General features: G+C 39.0%; 1 protein-coding gene across 1 annotated transcript in view; it reads left to right on the forward strand.

Moving 5' to 3' along the window:
* Positions 1-19,781, forward strand: part of DIAPH2 (diaphanous related formin 2) — a 735,565-nt gene that overhangs the window by 114,802 nt on the left and 600,982 nt on the right.

The raw sequence follows: 19,781 nt of genomic DNA on the forward strand, positions 1-19,781 counted from the left end.
TCATACAGTATACCCTAATGTAAACTTTTTCTAAATGCCATGGATTGTCCTACTTTTTTTTTTTTTTAAAAGAAATAACATGACGTGATAATAACAGCATCCACTTATCAGATTGGACTGTTTACATGAACTATCAATGTTTTTTCTTGTGTAGTACTCAAATCATAGCTTCCGTGATCTGAGGAAAGACTGCTGCTGACAGACATGATAGTAACCTTGAAGAATGGTTAAAATGACCATTTCTAATGCTATGCTGCTCATCTCTTGTCAGATAACAATAAAATGACTTAGTGCTAAGTAGCTAGAACATTCTTCACTTATAAAATAATGATAAAAATCTTATTTGAATATATCCAGAGAGAGATTAATATTCATATCTAATAATTGCATCAAATGTATTGCATCTATCTGGCAGGCAGATATCAGCTGTAATCCCCAACATGTACCCCAGTACTGTCTAAGTGGTGATTTTAATCTCAGTGGAGTACTCACTCAACACCAATTAAGGAATATCTTGTCAAATATGGATGGTAAAGGAAAATAACTAAAATGTATTAGAGGGAGGAAGCCTTAGTTTTGTTGCTAAGGCACAGGTCTGATGCTAAGTTCTGTTGTAAAGGAAACCTCTACAGTATTTTTGGCTCTGCCATAGATGGCCAAGAATGCAGGGAAGTAGTTGTGCCTCACTTGATTCATTTTAAAACTGACGTAATGATTGGCTAACTCAAAGGCATGTTACAAAGCCAAATTAGTTGGAGATCCACAGATAGAGGATACAGAATTGTGACTGTATCATCATTGCTGTTTTCATTAATAATAGTAGAGTTCACTGTAGCTATTTACTTGATAAAACACCTAGAAGTATGAATAATAAGGAATGGACGACTAAATGTGCCCTGTATTGTCATTGGGTATGGCTGTGTGCAATCTGAAATATTACACAAAGGAAAATCAAACACTACCTTTCCAGCAGGAAATGAATCATTTGTGCTTTTAAGACTAACGAGAAGAAAGCCATTAAGCATAACTTAATAGGCTTTCAAAGGTGTTAACAGCGAATTTTGCCAAGTGGTAATTCTCCATTTATAATCAGTAGATGGATAAATTTCTTAATCTTTAAAATACAGCAATAAGCTCTGGAAGTTGCATTCATATGCATTAAGATATTAACTTGTGTTATGAAGTCTGTTACAACCCTTAAGGGCATAACATGATTTCATGATTTAAAACAATGTTCATTTAGCACAGTGTTGTTCATTTGGAGCTACATTTCTGAACATTGCTGGGTAACAAAACTGGAGGTGATTTCATCTTTTCTCTGTTAAAAAAGAAATATGTCTTCAGTCGTCTTTACAACTCAACTTCCTGAAAAAGTGCCATAACTGACAACTGTGCCAGATTCCCTTCTTCATGTATGGGATGCTTCTTCAAGCAGGCATGATTCTGTCTCCCCGAGTAGTTCCCACTGCTAGTCATAATTCAACATCTCCCAGTATTAAGTGCTTGCTTTGCAATGGTAACTCTGATACTCATTTGACCTCAGTATTCTTTGTCAAAAGAACTCCCCAAACTAATATCTGTCAAACATATTTTAAAGACATAAAAATGAGGAAATGAGTGTTTTGTGATATGCATAGCTAAACAGAGAAATCTCATTGAGAGAACTCCCAAAATACTAAACTTTGCCAGAACCCATGCTCATAATATGGGGGTGGAGGTAGGATGAAGAAGATGCTTCTGTTTTGATTGTAGTCAGTGACAAAATATTTAGCCAAGCACCACTGATCAGTCTGCAAGACTCTCTGCTGCCATAACATAGCTTGACACATTTCTTCTGATGATGTGCTTGACAAATCAGTGTAATTAGTTTTGTTACCAAGTCATTCAAAACTGTAGCTGGACCCTCCATTATCTTAGCAGAAGACACCCTCACCCCATACACAGGCCCTGGAAATGGTGAACTGAGTTGCAAGGAGTGGATCTTTTAATATAAGCAAAAGGTAGCCACATCTGTCATACCTGCCACTTAAAGCACTGCCCACTGAGAAATACAGCTAGTGTGAAATGCTGTATGCAGCACTGCATACCCTAATAACAGGTGTATCTAAATAATCCATTGATCTCCTGAAATGGGAAGCACAAAAACTCTTCCCTTGGAATGAAGAGGGAGCATCTATGAAACCAAGTGGTTTTGGTCAGTGAGATAGTTCCTTTTGGGTGCAATGGGGAAGGTATTTTTTGCTGAATTATGCAATCGATATTCACCTAACTTCTTGAGGACCACTGAAATGTGTTATAAACAGTATACATGGGCACTATGAGGCAAGAGACTACAATCCAACATACATTCAGCCCCTATTGCAGCTTTGGTCATACATGACCAGACTGTTTCATGGGTTGATAGCAATTTAAGAGCATGAGGTGTTCTTTAAAATGAATAACAAAGCCCTTCTTCTAAAGAAATAATATATCAACTCAGGGTATGTCTACGCTGCTGAGTGAAGTCAACTTACTTAAAGTCAACTTTCAGCAGCCAATTTTTAGACGTCACAGCAGTATGTACATACTACGCTGTTTGTGCAGGTCTTGTGCATACAAACTCACCATGGTTATGTCGACTTTCAAAGCAGTGCACTGTAGGTTGCTATCCCACAGAGCAACTAGCTGCAGTGGCTGTTGGGACGAGTGTCATCGTCCCATGATGCAACGCTGCTTCTCCCTTCCTTCTTCCTTTAAACAAACAGGGAAACTGTTTTCGTGCCATTTTTTTACTCTGCGCGCTCGCCATTGCTGCGGAAACATGGAGCCAGATCAACTCTGCACTATTAGTGTGAGCGTCACAAATACGTTTCTGCTTATCAAGTATTTTCAAAGTAGAGTAAGAAGCCGAAGCACAGGCAACAGCAATGTCACCGAGGCTGCCCTGCTACAAGCCATCGAGCAGAACAATTCACGATTGCTGCGGGCCATAACGCATCATTTCCAGGCAGTGGAGCACTGGTTCTGGTCCCTGGAAACAAGCACAGATTAGTGGGACCTCATTGTTATGCAGCTGCGGGATGATGACCAGTGGCTGCAAAACTTTCGTATGCAAAAGGCCACTTTCCTTGAACTGCTCGGAGCTGGCCCTGTCTCTGAAGCACATGAATACTCGCTTGAGACAAGCTGTGACAGTGGAGAAGAGAGTTGCCATCACTCTGTGGAAGCTGGCAACCCCTGACTGTTACCACTCGGTTGGGAATCACTTTGGAGTTGGTAAATCTACAGTGGGCTCTGCTGTGATTCAAGTATGCAGGGCCATCAATAGACTTCTACTATGAAGGATAGTGACTTTTTGGGAAATGTGCAAGGCATAGTGGACGGGTTTGCCACGATGGGGTTCCCAAACTGCGGGGGGGGGGGGGGGATTGATGGCACACACATACCCATCTTAGCACCTGCCCACCTAGCAACCAAGAACATAAACGGCAACTTTTCCATGATCCTGCCGGAGCTTTTGGATCACAGAGGTCGTTTCACCGACATCTATGTGGGGTGGTCTGGGAAGGTGCATGACGTGCATATTTCGTAATTCGGGGCTGTTCTCTAGTGTGCAGGTGGGCACTTTTTTCCCCAGACCAAAAAATTCACATTGGGGGTGTAGAAATGCCCATAGTGATCCTGGGGGATCCTGCTTACCCCTTGCTCCCTTGGCTAATGAAGCCGTACACCAGACACCTTGACAGTGACAAGGAGTGTTTTAATAAGAGGTTAAGCAGTTGCAGAATGGTTGTAGAATGTGCATTTAGGTGTTTAAAGGCCAGATGGAGGAGTCTCCTCACTGGGCTGGACATAAGTGAAAAGAACCTCCCTTCTGTGATATTTGCATGCTGTGTGAAGTGAAGGGTGAAAAGTTCCCCCAGGATTGTGGAGGCAGAAAAACTGGCCGCCAATTGTGAGCAGCCAGATGCTATAGCAGTATGCTGAGAGTTAAGCGTGGAATGCTTTGCATTAGGGAAGCTTTGAAAACCAGGTTCTGTAATGAAATGCAGGACTGATTTCTGTTCCTGTATGTTGTTTGCCTTTGGTAAACATCCCCATCCCAGTCGATATCTGTACCCTCCAAATCCCTCCAGAACAAGATATGATTTAATAAAGAAATGTGTTGAAATGATGCAAACTTTTATTTATGAACATTCAAGTCATGGGGGAAGAGGGGGAATGTTCATTCACTGTCTCAAGGGGTAGGGTGGTAGCTTGCCGGCCAGCTATCAGCGTGTCCACTGCTGCTTTCTGCATGTCTCCACCCCAGTGGAGAGGAGCACATACTGCAGCCTGGCCAATCTCCTACATGACCTCTTGGAGGCAGGGGAGGGGGAGGGCAACATAGCCCTTGGTTGAGGAGCATTATGAAGGGGCTGCAGCGGGACTCTGTCCTGCCTCCACTCCTCCTGAAGTTCCACAAGTCGCTGGAGCAGGTCTGCCTGCTCCCGCATGATTCACATAGTCTCCTGCGTGGTACTGTGATCATTCTCCTGCATTTCTCTGCGACTCTCCCTGTCCATGTCCATATTCTGGGACAAAGTCAGCTGCCACACTCTGAGCTTGGTCTTTGTGGCCGCTGAGGCATTCATGAACTCGCCAAACATGTCATTTCTTGGTTTTTTTTCCCTCCCTCTTTCTAATCTGCGATAGTCGTGCCACAGCATTTCTTGAGGGTGGGGCCAAGGCTGAGATGTCTACAGAATGAAAAGAAATTCACAAGGTAGCCATTGTTAGCAGAGTGAAGAAAATGATGCAACTGCTACAATGTAGACAATACTCACCATACAGTGCACAGGGCAAACACAGACCCTCATTCCATTCCTGACATCCCAGAGGGGTCGCTCGCTGTGCCCTTACATAGGGTATCTGCAGACAGTGTCGGGGGGAGATATAGTCTCTGCTTAAACCAAATAAAAGTAATCAAAGTAATTTGGTAGGACACTACAATGGGGAATACAAAGGTACAGGGCATCTGCTGTATAGCTCTGGTATTTTAAACATGTGCTGTCTTCCCTAAGTGACCATGAGTGATATCAGTCTCCTGAGGGTCACGCACAAGGAAAGGGAAGATTTGCTGCACGCAGCGGGGTACCAGCTGTGTTCCACCATGATGCAGGCTCCCTTGATTGCAGCATGGCACGGCAAGGTATCCTACCGTGGAGGAAGGAATAAGGCAGCCCTCCCCAGAAAAATTTTTGCAATGGATAACAGATTACCTACATGAAAGTTTCCGTGAGATATCAACTGATGATTCTTGGAGCGTATCTCATCACAGAAATAAACTGTTCCCTGGGTAACCCCACAGTACAGTCACCGAAAAGCCTGAAATCCCCTTCATCCCCCCCCTACCCAATGTAAAAGGACAGAACTGCTAAGAAGAAAAAAACCTCACCCGATGTGCCTTCTCCGGGATCATTAGTGCTGTCCTGTGTGCTGCTGGACTGCTCTGGGGTCAGGAATATGTTCGGACTTTCAGGGAGAACGGACACCCCGTTCTCATGCACCCTGCTCTCCTCAACAGCCGCCACTGCCTCCTTGTCCACGGATTTCTCATCATTGTCCATGGACTGTGACCTAGCAGGGTGGCACTGTGGTGGGATCACCATTGAGAATTGCATGCATTTCTTCGTAGAAGTGGCATGTTTTGGGCAAGGAGCCAGAATGGCTGTTAGCTTCTCTGGGTTTCTGATATGACTGACACAGCTCCTTGATCTTCATGCGGCACTGCTGTGCGTCCCTCTTGTGTCCCTTCTCCAGCATGCCCTGGAATATCTTCCCATAAATGTCCAGATTCTTTTTGCTGGCTCTGTTCTGAGCCAGAATGGACTTCTTGCCCCACAGCCTGATGAGATCTAAGACCTCGGGTTGACTGCATGCTGGAGCGCATTTGAGCTTTACAGTAGCCATGAGGAATACTCTCTCCACACTGGCAGCGCAGGAAATGAACGTTCAAATCTTCCCGGGGCTTGAGGTGAGGGGACTTTTCCTGGTAGCATGACCGCAGTACAGCACAGCACGAATGCTCTGAGTGGTCACAAGGGGGCATTGTGGGATATTTTTCCGAGGCCAATAAAATCAATTTAAGTGAAGTTGTGTCTACACTGACACTAAATGGGATTAATAAATTCAAATTAGGCGATACGCCACTTGCAGAGGTGACCTTATTAAATCAACTTTTGCCGTGACTTATGTCGACTTAACAGTAGTGTCAGTGGAGATGCAGGTGTTCGGAGATCGACGTAAGTGACTTTACATTGACTTCCGTCACCATTGTAGACCAGGCCTTAGTGTCTAAGTAATCAAACAGTAGTGCATAGACTACCATTCTTCGTGTTTCACTGAGTAGGTTTGCATATGTTTTCCTAATTAAAGGATTGTCTTTTGAACTGTATTTACAATTGTTTATTTTGACAAGCAGCTATTTCTTTTTAACTTCCATGGTGGTGTTCTATTGGGAGGTATTAAATGTGACACCTTTTAAAATGTGTTGTGTATCACATTCTGGTATATTATTAAAAAATTCAGATGTTACTTAGAAGCAACCTGTATTGACCATGACATTCATAATGTACATCACAAGAAATTATTTTAGCATACCTAACTTATTGGAACAGCAGAGGGCAGCTGTCACAAAAGAACTCTGACCAAAATGTACAAAGGAGTCATAAGCAGCAGGAAATTAAAATGACTTCAGTGTCAGTGCAGATGACATTTACCAGCAGGAACACATATAGTGTGTGTGTGTGTGTGTGTGTATATATATATATATATATATATATATATATATATAATATAATGTTATATGCTTGTACATATTCTTCATTGCTTTCAAAGTGTATGAAATATTGTGTATATAGGCATATATAATTTAGAATGCCTAATGCATAAAATGGTTAAATAATAAATAATTTATTCATATGTACACATATTGTACAGTGTGAATGGTGTCCTCTTGATAATATTTATGAAAAAATAAATCATTATGTGAAAGAGAAAACAGAGATTGCGCTAACAAGATTATATGCTATCTGAAGAGTTGAGTGCCCTTGAAAGGAAGCAACATAGTCTATCAGAGTACAAAGTATAAGTGTTCATCAAATGTACTCAATATTAAAATAATTTCTGTCAATAGATTTTACCAAGTTCAGTTGGGCAGAAGTCCTACTGGTTGCTAGCTGCAGTTAGTGTTGCAAAGCTACTTGAAGAAATCATAGAACTACAGCTGCTTATTGTGCTGTAACATGCAAACAAAATTAAATGACTCACTGTTTTCACTCGTGCTATATAATTTACTTTTTCTAAGTTTCAGTTTAGCCAAAACTTAAATGGTTTAATTGTTTAAATGTTATTGCACATTTTTCATCAGTAAAAGGAGAATATGTGAGATAAAGTAATAATTGTGGGAGGTATGCAGCCTGTCATTAAAAAAATTCTAGTACCGGTACACTGAGCTTTGAATGAAAGGTTGGTGTTGAAGTCATCAATGTTTAGGCTTCAGTTGTAAAGGAGTTGATAATTCATGAAACATAAGGATCATTTTTCAGAGGCAATGTCATTGGGCAGACTTAGACAAGATGTCAAATTGCCAATGGTGATCTATCCATCCCTCCTAACTTCACTAGTGTCTGTAGCCTTTACATTAATTGAATTGATAGTTCTCTGCTAAACCAGAGTGTTCCTAGTGAATGAGTCCGGCTCCTGTGTTGCTACAATTAAAAGGTAAATAGGCTGAAAGATATCATTAGCAATTCTTTTAGGTTTGAAGGCTCTAGGAGCACATGGAGAACAAAGACAGTGACCACAAACACTATTACAAGTAAGACAATTTGTTTTTACTGTAAGTTTTATGAACCAGATGATTAAATTTACAATCACAAGAGTACAAATCCTGAGAGCGCCATGCAATAATAGCCAATGCTGTATTCATACTCTCACACCCAAAGAGATGAGATTCTGGTGGTTCTCCCAACAGGTGGTCATTGATACAGGAGTGATTCCTGGTTGGGTCTTCTCAATAGGTCTTCCCACCTTGTCCATACCAGAGAACCCTTTTTATCCTATATTATGATTATATGCTCCACGTTATATGGACATAGATTACAACCTCCTCTTCCTTATTTGCACTTCTACATCCCATAAATTTTGGGGTGCCTTGCTTCTCATAGGCTGTTCATAGTTTCCCTGATTCTCATCATATTATTAACACCTATGTAAACATGCTGCCATGATAACCTGCAGTTCGAGCAAAACTTGCTATGATGTTACATTCCGGTGTTTTGGGTCTATACAGTACATTGCAGCATATCTTCATGAACATCACTGATTGGCACATTCTTTACAGTAATCTTGTAACTTTACTGGCACAGGGTTATTCCTGGGTCACCTTATGTCAAGCCTCGTTAAGCCTGAAGCCTAGTATGGCTAAGCTGAAATCTTATAGGCCTTAGCTGTAGGCCTTACATTACAGCCTTACTTTACTTAGATACCTAATAAACACTCATCACTCCTAAATACTTGTCAATCCTATACTACTGTAATCCTCTCCTACATATATCTATGTCTATACCTACAATTAAATCATCACACCTTGATTATATATGAAATAACACATGAGTTAGCTATGGCAATAGATAATGCAATAAAATGAAGTAACTGATTGCAGACCAGAGGAGCTGAATGAATACTATAGCAATGTGAGAATTTTGTGAACAACCTTCATGCAGCGTGAAAATACAGCAAAGAGCATAGGTGAGGTAACTATCTGAATAGCAGTTTTGGAGTGCTTTTTTGCTCATATTTGTTCCCATAGCAAGTTCCATAATAATCAGTTATAATACAGTCTTATAGATGGGAAATGTCTGTTAGAATATAACTTCTACATGACCGAAACTAAATATAGTTATTTTTAGGAAGTTGCCAGCACAAATAATGTGTATTCTCTCTCTCAAAAACTGATAGATGCCAGAAATGCTTTCAGCTCAATGGACAAGTTAATTTTTAATTATTTGCTAGGTGTCTTGTGTATATTAAAAGTATGACACAATATAATGGGATATTGAATCCACATGATATATTAGTGACATGACTAGCAAATAGGAAATTCTTAGGTGGAGCCCCGTAGTTGAGCTGGAACCATGTGTTGACTTGATATAAATGGTACGAGCATTTCTCTAAAGTCATTAGTATGGTGACAAATAGCAGACATACTATAAACAAATATCACATTAAATTGCATTTGCTGGCATGAGTCCCATAACAAAATAGTCTTTGCAAAATTAAACCTCCTGTATTATTTATTTGAGGTTTTGAAATATGTGCTACAGAAGAGGAGTGGGAAGGAAGAAAAGGATCATTAATAGAGGTTTTGACTGGGGGGAGGGAAATTATAAAAAAAATTCTTAATATAATAGACTGTTCATTAACTTACTGATTTAATTGCAGAGTATTAGAGCAATCTCATTTTTGATTTCATGGTGTCATGGCAAAGCATATCTATTATAGAAAGTATATACTTCTTACAGAGTGATAATTTGCCAATAAAATGGAGTTTTGCCGAAAATCTGGTATAGTAAAAATTGTTAATGCAAGGTTTATATCAAATATGAGAGGACCAAGGGAACACGTGGTTCTCAGTCATTCTTACTCTCCCATAAATAGATCCCATCTATAATATGTCTGAGCTGATTCTCCAGTTAACTTAAAACAACAGTGTTTCACAAAGCTTAAATTAGCCCTGTCACAAACATTTCCATGTGCTAAGGTATGTTCACACTGATGGCAGAAAATTCGTCTCTGTCAAATCGATCCATTCAGATTGATTGAGCGGAAGTGAAGACCTGCTCAATCCATCTGGAAGTCGATTAAATTAAACCACCTGCTCAAGAGGCGCAGCGCAGTTGAGACGGTGTGCTAAAGGGAAGTTATGAAGTCAACGGGAGTCACGCAAACTAAGTCACGTAGCTTGTGTAACTCCTGTCGACTACTGCCAAAGTTCTGGGTAAATGTAGGCCCTAATCTCAGCCTTTTAGGACAGAATCACTTTATTTATAGATTTTAATTATTATATTATATAATTATAATATATAATTATTTAAATATAAAATTAATTCATTCTTTTATCAAAATGTGTTATCATATTTATTTTAAATGTGTAGTGGTACATGATATGAAGTGTTCTTTATATTGTCTAGAACTGCAAAATCACTGAATAAATATTTGCTATTAGTAATAGAATTGGATGACTACAGATTTCTTTTAAATTGAGACCAAATTTCAACCAATGGCTTACTTGTGAATTGTAAGCCATGTACATTCACGCTTTGTTACCTCCATTGGTTTTCTTGTCACTTAAGTTGAACTTTTTCTGATGCCTTATTGGATGAAAGTAAGAATAGCGGGACAGGATGGAAAGTTGCTTTACTCTGATTCTTTCAAAGAGAAGTGGGGGGTATGTTGTGAAGTTAACCTGATCTTAATTCCTTACTTTCGGGATGATTTAAACCTTCTCTGTTTCAGACTGGTCAGCCTTGCATAAAATATTATTGCTACAAAACAAAAAGGTTGTTACAGGTTTAGTTCAGATGAAAGACTAAACATCTCTCCCCATTCACACAAAGTAATTGCTTCTGGCATGTAAGGGTTTGGCTCCATATATTATTGGTAAATAACTTTTTTGGTGAAAGAAACCACTGTAAGGTATGGTTGCTTTCTGTTAAGTGCACTCAGATCATGTCAGGTCAGTTACCTATAATTGTCTTTTCTATCAGACAAGGATGGTGTAGCGTGGATTTAAAATCCTGTGGATACCAAATGGAACTCTACAAATACATTTTTAAAAGCTTAGCAAAGCAAAGTAATGATTACATAGGTTGGCATTCTTAGTTGCTTTAACACTGTCAGACTACACAGGATATTAAATCAAATTTAGTTAGGTGTGTTTTTTCAATAGGTGTGAAACACATAATTGTCTATCCAGAAGTACATATTCTTAGTCAAACATTTTCTTTTTTTGCTGTTTTATGTTAGGTACAGTGTTTCTTTCTCATACTTAAGAATAATTGTTTTGTTTTCTCTTTCTCTCTCTCTCTTGTTCTTCCTTGTGAATAGATCAAAAGTGCTGATCCATATGAAGGACAACTTGATTTGAACAAAGGATGAACAATATTATTTTAACAACCTTTTTCAACAAAAAGGATGTTGGAACATAGAATAAGACATTGTATATCAGACGTTTCTCTGAGGAAATTATTTAAAGTTACGAATCTTTTGTAGGATATTCTAACGAAACGAATAGAAACGAAAGTTTTGTAGGATATTCTAAAATTTCAGAATAGCAGGTGGAGAAATAAGATGAGAAATCTTCAGTTTTTTGTTTGGATTTTTTTGGGAAACAGTTCACATCGATAAAACTTACTGTACTGAAATGAGTGGGTATATACTTGTCCAGAATGGTTTTAGTAGTAAATTGTTACGTTGATCCACAATTACGTACTGAACAGTGTGCGTTTGTAATTAAAATGTACACAAAGCTGGAGAAATCTATATAATAATGACCTTCTCACCAGCCGCTCAGCTGGTGACTTTTTTGGTGAAGGGTGAGGGGAAAGTAGAGCATACCCCTCATTGACTAAGCTTCTAAGAGGTTTTAACAGGGAAAGCTATGATTGCACAGAAGCTTCTTTCATGTCTTCCCTCTCCCTGCTCTTGTATTAGGGGATGTTTTTAAAAAGGCGAAGGAGGGAGGAACCTGTTTTGAGATGAGGTGGTCCTCTCTGCCCCCATTTCCCTGTTGCTGCAGATTATTGGGGTGCCGTGGTGCATATGTTCTTTCCTTGTCCCATAAGTCTGTAGAACTTAAAAGTAGCTGTATGAGTAGCCACTTAATTCTCTTGAAATAGGAACTGCTGACCCAGATGATCCCTATCCCTGTGATATAGGCAGAGTCTATCTGGTTGGGGTTTATGCCTCCTATCAAGAAGACTCTGTTCAGTGGTGGATCACAATAATCCGAAATTCCCTTTCTTCATCTGCCAAGAAAAAGATAAGCCATGTACTTTCCTTGACTAGAATTTTTTTCTATAGAGACTTGTTTGATTTATAACTGCTGTAAGGGGAAGTGTGGTGGATTTGGTCATCTGTGGCCAACTGGGTTGCAAAACCAAACAAAACTGTCTTTTTCAGGCTTGATGTAGAATGGTGGGTTTGGAATATTGGTGAATGGGAGGGAAGTGGTCTATGCTGATAAATGTATGATCTTCGCACTGTTTATTTACCTGCCTGCTCTTAAATTTCCACAAATGCTAGTATTCGTCTCTATATATCATTTCTATGCTTTGAAGAAAATCATATGTAATTTTTAAAGCAACAATATATAATGACAATATTAAAATTTGTAATATGTTAAAGCCTCTAGAAAACAAGAGAGCATTACCTGAGGGTGGAAGTTTATTTAAATAGTGTGTTTGGAGGAGGTGTCCCTCAGCTTAACAATATAGGGTTGGGTTTTTTTGGTGTTGGGGAGGAGGGGTAGCACCAACACCCATTTTTGTTTGTGAATGTCAGTCAGATTTGGCCATTCATATACATTATGCCACCCACCGATTACTTTGCACCTCAGAGATGGCTGTTAAGGTAATGTTAACTATAAAGGCTGAAAAACCCATTAAAAGCAAACTAAAAGAATACAAATTGGATTTTTCTGTAACAATCTGATTTTTTTTTAATTCACTGATTTTTTTTTTTTTTTTTTTTTTTTTAAATTTCATTTTATTTTATTTTATTTTTTGGAACAGGTGAATTTGGCAATACTGGTTCTAGAAGAAAAGTCAGAATGGCATTCAGTCTCGTAATATGTATTTGCAAGTGAGTTAAGAAGGATTTAATTCTGAGTGGGCAGCATTAGTGACAGTTTGTAAGAACAAAGAAAGCTATTGCTTCATGAAGAATTATTGCATTTGCTACCATGTTCACCTTGAAATACTTTGGAGTGGCACCACTAATTTTGTAATATGTAGCACATTGACAAATGCTGCTTTTAGTGTAAACTTTAAAAATACATTTGATGTGCTGTAAGTTACATTTACTTTACCAGTGGAAAGTAGTTATGTTTATTATGTGATTAACAATAAATGTTCTTTTTTTTTCTTGTGTTTAGTACTTTTTGCTTTTTTCTCAATATATAATATTGAAAGTTTAAATGTTGAACATTTGTGGTAACTTGGTTGAAGCTGAGGCTTTTGCTCACATCCAAAATGAGATTGTTGTTTGTTGTGCAATAATTACGCAAATGAATATAGAAGCATTTTTGACAGGTAGAGAATGCATTTCTTGAGAAAATACTGCTTTTTTAAAACTTATTTTTGGACTGGTCAGTTTTTAAGTACTTGAGGAATGCTAGACCTAACAACTTGAGTGGTAGCACAGGGCATGGTTTGTCTACCTGGTAAGTCACTTGAAACATTAGATACAACTAATGGATAACATTTCCATATATTAAACATATTTAAGTAATAATTACATTAGTTGCAATTACATTTTAGGCACTGGACCATGCTTTATATTGTAAGAATTTTTTTTAAATCAGTGGGTGACAACTTTATAAATGTTAGATATGAAGAATTCTTCTTCTCTAGGCTTTAAATTGCATTAAAGAGAGCTTTTTACAACTTGAGTTACTCTATATGCTGTCAAATGAAATAAAACAAAATTGTTCAAGTGGTGACTTTTCCATCTACTATTCTTCAGTAAAAACTTGGGTCTGTGTATATTTTTCTTTGGCTGTTCCACTGTAAATGCAGGAGTGGTAGCTGCAGTATGTGTAGCTATTCCTTCAAAGATATCAGATACAACCAAATAGAACTCCTGTAAATGGAATCATTTGGCCAACGTTTAACTTGAGTGGTGACTTGAGTTTTAATTAAACAAAGGAATAATGCAAATCTTAGTATAGACTATTTTCTATAGTAGTTCTAACCAAAAGCAATATCACTGGATGTTTAAGGTACCAAACTTAAAATTTTTTCCAGTGTCCATTACTTTGCATTCATCAACACTGAATTTCGTTTGGCACTTTGTTGCCCAGTCACCCAGTTTTGTGAGATGGCTTTTTAACTCTTCACAGTCTGCTTTGGACTTAACGAGCTTGATTAGTTTTGTATCATCTGCAAATTTTTGCCAGCTCACTTCTTACCCTTTTTTCTAGAACATTTTTTAATATGTTGAACAGAACTGGTCCCAGTACACATCCCTGGGGGAACACCACTGTTTACCTCCCTCCATTTTGAAATCTGACCATTTATTCCTACCCTTTGTTTCCTATCTTTGAACCAGTTACTGATCCAGAAGAGGACCTTCCCTCATATCCAATTTGTTTTTGTTTGTAGTTTTGAGTTCCTGTACAGGTCCCCAGGGACTCTTGGGAATTGCTACTCTTAAGAATATGGTTCTGTGGGGTTCTGATGGTTTTGGATTGGATACTGGGCAGGGAGCTGAACTTAAATTGTGACATGGGCAGAGGGCCAAGTCGGTAAACCAGACCACTGCAAAGTCCAGATAGCTGTCAGGAGTAGGTGACCAAAGGAAAGGCCCTAAAAACCCACATAGAATTTTGAGGAGGACATGCTGGGAAGCTGAAATACTTGTATAAACATGGGGTCTCACTCTGGGATGGGATCTTTGATACAGACATTTGTGAAGCGCTCAAGTGGTTGTTGTGGAAGGGTACAAGATGACATTTATTGCAGGACAAGGTGTACATTTTCAAGTTGAGGGTAATTAATCATTGGAACAAGAAACCGAGGGTTGTGGTCTATTCTTCACTGACAATCTTGAAATCAAGATTGGATGCTTTTATAAAAGATATACTCTAGGAATTATTCTGGCCAAGTTAAATGACCTGTCAAGATGACAGACTAGATGATCGCAATGGTCCCTTCTGGTTTTGGAATCTATTAACCTTTACTCTGCATTAACAAAATATTGAAACATTTAATTTACTTGTGGTTTTAAAAACAAGACTTATGTACCTCCATGTTACACAATACAGCTATTTTCTGCCACTGACCCCCTGTGTTTTCCTGCCTGCTCAGGACAGCACTGTGCTCATTCCTGTGCACCAAGGGTTGGGCATTGTGATGTTGGGAAGAACTTGCAGGGAGTGCAGGAAGTGCAGGGAGTGACATGGAATCAGTGGGGGCATGTTTTGAACTGGGGTTGAGGGCCAGAGCTGAAGCTTACCATCTTGGCCTTTCCTCCTCACATTCTCTCTCCTGGACTCCTCTGAACTCCCTCGTTTCCTTAGAGGCAACATGATCAAGTCTGGTGCCCCTTCCCCACTTCAGGAGGGAGAGTGGTGAAAAGTGTTCTTTCCATTGACCAGGGAACAGTGGGGAGAAGAGGAGTAGGTCACTGGAAGAGGGGGAGATGCACAGCTTCCCTGCCCCCCTCCCTTCCTATGGTTCTGCTGTCAGCACAACTGTACTCCTAGAAAGCAAAGATTCATTCAGCAATCTCTTATTTGGCTTTGTACTAAAAGTTAGATTCTGAAAATATAAAGAGCAGCTCATATTATTGTGACTGTATATCAGGAATGCCTTGACTAAATGACCCAGTGACTTGCTTTCCGTTTTTCATGTTGAATTCCATTGTTCAGGAAAGGAGGGGAGGAGCATAAGTTGTGATTACAGCGTTCTAACTGCTTTCCAGAGTCTTTCATCTTTCCTCTGCAGATTAAATAATTTATTTGACAATAACTGTTAAATAAAATAGGAGTTGGCGTATGGATTTTACACCACTTAAAAAATGGCATTCTTAAACCAGAAATTTTGATCTCAGGGCACATCTTCAAAAGGAGCCCTGCAGAACACATACAATAAGAAATGTGCAAACACAAATTTCTTTCAAAGCTACCAAGGGTGGGATTTGAACTCTCAGTGCATGGGTTGTGTTCTAGATCCATGCTGCAGCTTGTCACCTTAGATCATCTATTTACTGTGACAGACTGCTTATACATTCTCTTGGTTGCAACAGAACCCTACTGTTGCTGCACGTGTGCATTTCACTCTACTTGGAGTGTTAGATAAATTTGAGCCAGGTTGGAATTGCAAACTTAACAGTTAATAATTTTGAAATAATTCTTCCTTGAAGGAGTAGTGCATGGTTTCTGAGTGGGTGATAGCAGTTTGGGAAGGATTGGAGCAACAGCGTGAGAGCTAAACCAGATGATTTTGTAAACACACAATTTTTTAGTGTGGGGGCGGTTGTTTCTTAGGGTATGTCTATACTGATGGCAGCAAAGTCACCATTGTCTGATTGATCTTTCTGGATTGATAGAGCGGTCAGTGTAGACCTGCTCAATCGATCAGGAAGTCGACGCAGTAAATTCACCCCCTCAAGTGGTATAGCTCTGCCTCGACAGGAATGCAGTTCCCGTCGGCGCAGTGCAGTGAAGGCGGCGTACAGAAGGGAGGCACAGCAGTCGACGTGAGTTACACAAGCTACTTTGCATAGCTTGCATAACTCCCATTGACTGCCACCGAATTTCCAGGTAAGTGTAGTCCAGGGCTTAGGAATGGCTTGCTGAAATGATGCAAATTTTGGATCACTAAACTTGACAATCTGAGCAGATTTCAAGACTGTGTTTGTCTGCATGCAATTTATAGAGAAATTAGACTCTCAGTGAGTGAGTGACTCTCAACTATAACTATAGGAGAGTTACTGCTCTGCCATAATGTATTTTAAAGGCATGAGAAATAAGAGATTGTATACCAAGAAACTTAACTTACGGCTCTCAACTCATAAGAATATAACTGGCTGCCTGAAAGTTGAAAAAGTACGTAAATACTTCTGTTCGTCTGTGTTTCTGAAATTTCTCATTTGGTTGTCTCTGAACATCGTTTAACTGAATTTTTCATTGATTTTTGGATAGCAGGTTATGAGTTGATCCTCAAATGAATTGTAAATAAGCCTGCATTTAAATTAGAGTAAAACTACTTAGGACCAACTTCAGTCAGGATGAATTTGGCCCCTGGTGTTAAATTAAAATATGTAGAAGATATACCATCTCAGATTTAAAATGTTAATTTGTGTAAGATTGCTTTTTACTTGCATTGACTTTTCCTACTAGCACTGCAAGCTGAGACCCTCACAGTTCTCATCCCCAACATTTTGCATGTTTTTATGGGGGGAGGGAGGGAAGGGAAAGAGTCAAGAGGCAACAGTTCCCTCCTAATCAATTTCAAATTGAACAATAAAGCTTTTTGTTCCTCTACCTTTAGTATAACATGACACACATTAATTGCTAACTTTTGTGTCAGCATTCTGTTTCAAAGTTCAGACAGGTATACTAGTAACTTTCTAGGTACTTTGAGACAGGTATACTAGAAAACTAGTAAATCTCTAACAGAGCGGCTAATGAAAATTTCCATTATCCATCCATTTTTTACTTTTTTCTCTTTTATATCAGAACAGGATTTTATTAAGCCACATATTGCAATAAAACTCTTTAAGTGTAGCTGTATTTATTTAAATAATTGTTCATAAATTGTATTCCATTGTAAAACTTTATTTTCAGAGGAGGTTCTACTGATCTGCCAGTAAAGTGACTGAAGTTGAGAAGTTGAAAGAATTGGGGGGAGAGGGAAAAGTCTCCCTACTTACATTAACTTAAATTCTGAAAAACAGCTTTCCTATAGCCCCAGAGAACCTATTGATAGTTAAAGATAAGTATTAAATAGATGGAAAACTGCTTGTCTGAGTCACGGAAAGTTTTGCAATAATATGTATTATGGAGGCTCCTGGTAGCATCTCCAATGTTAGTGTTGCATTCTAAAATGGGTTTACAGTGGAGCAGCAGTTGCTGGCTTACTCGAAAAGCAAGTGGTCAATGTGGCCAGTCAGTGACTGAAACATGGTTTTTTTGAAGGCTACCCTATACAAAAATCAGAGGTGCATTCTGAAAAATTCAGTGGATAAGGTATTTTGTACATACTTAGGGTCCTATTTCACAGCTGTTAAAATGATGGCTGGAAGCCTGTGCTGCACACCCAAACCTGATTGGTGTGCTTGGTACATGAAATTGTATGCAGTATAGAACCTTCTCCAGCAGGAGCTATGCTTTTTTTCTCCTCTTTTAATTCTGCTGTTGAGAACTTACACTGGGGCGCACACAGCTGTTGACAGAAGAACTCATAAACAGCTTCACTTATAACTGTCTCTTTCATTCAAATCCTATCCCCATTTACTTTTTCAAAATAAAAAAAATACATATGTTGCAGTTAGGTTTGCTACTTGCAAGAAACCTGACAAAAAAGTACGGAAATAATACATGAAACCAAGTCACCTGACATTACATACCTTCTTCAGCATACACACAAACTTCACCATTATGGCAGCTACCATACCCCACAGACCACGCACAAGAACCTTAAGTCTAGGGATCCCACTTACCCAAAACACCTTTTAACCATCCTCCTACAAACATCCCTTTACCAAAAATAAGAAAACAAAACAAAAAACAAACAAAAAAACCCCCAACAAATCTCCCAATACAGCCAAGTACTACACCAATTGTCCATAAGTGATAGGGTTGGAAAGGGAAATAATCGGGGTGCATGCATAACAGGGAGTTTGGATTGTGATATAAGGTCTGTGGTGCATGTGGTGATATGTGTGTTTGAGAGTGGAGAAAGAGAAGGCATGTGCTGTTGGGTGGCTTCAGTTATTATTTAACTCCTTGTGCACGTGTGTGTGTGCGTGCGTGTGAGAGAGAAAGAGAGAAAACATTTAAAATAAGTTAATGTAGTAAAGTCAAGCACCTACGTTAGGCAATGCATGTTCAGCTTTACCTTGGCATTAAGATAGTCTGATTGCATAAACTGCCTTGTTCCATTTTCCGGGATGGAACTTGCTCAAAAAATGAACCGGAATTGTATAGTGAAGGCAACTCTCTTCTGTAGGATCACTTTCATTTGTTGCAGATCTCTGTGGGGAATGAGGCAGGGGACTACAAGAAGAAGCAGGTATGGTTCAGATGCTAGGACTGTAAGAGGCATGAAGGCATGGAATTGAGTAGTTGGAGAAGGTTTGATTTTTTTCGTGTCCAGGTCAGGAATAATTTGTTAATATGCCAACTTGGAAGCTGTAATACTGGTGGAAAAACCAAAACTTGTCTTTATTACATGTTTATTTACTTTTCTCATAATTTGTGAGCTTAACACTTTAGGAGGCTTTTGTAGCTGTTACTTGAAACCTGCACTTGAAAATCTCAGCAGATAACCAGCAGCTGAAATAAATGTGAGAATTCCATTTTCTGCATGCAGTTCCCATAGAAATAGGATAGATAAGCCAAGAAGTAAACTGGTAAATTGAAGGAGAAAAGATCTCCTTTAACTTGCCCCATGTTTTATTTCTTCTCATACTGTCTCAATTATCATGGAAAATGGGGACTAGAGCCCAGGAGCTAAAATTCATCACAACTTCCAGTTGCACTTTGCATGAGATAATGAAATTTGAAGTTGAATTACTGCTTACTCCTGGAATACAAGCTTCATGATACCTAATCACTAGATCATCGTGAAGCTTCAAGTCTGCTAAACTTCATATGAAATCAAGAACTTATGTAAACTAATATGTATCTGCCCACGTTTATAGAAAAAGTCCTCACAATTCTCTGTCAGAAATCATGTCCGAAGACAATAGTCCTCTTTTCCCTCAGCTTTATAGTAGCATTAAAATAGTCTGAAGTCCAGGATGGGCACAGA

The sequence above is a fragment of the Emydura macquarii genome, unplaced genomic scaffold (genome assembly GCF_026122565.2).
Source record: "Emydura macquarii macquarii isolate MOO-44397 ecotype Brisbane River unplaced genomic scaffold, CSIRO-AGI_Emac_v2 contig_1253, whole genome shotgun sequence".
Lineage (NCBI taxonomy): Eukaryota > Metazoa > Chordata > Testudines > Chelidae > Emydura > Emydura macquarii.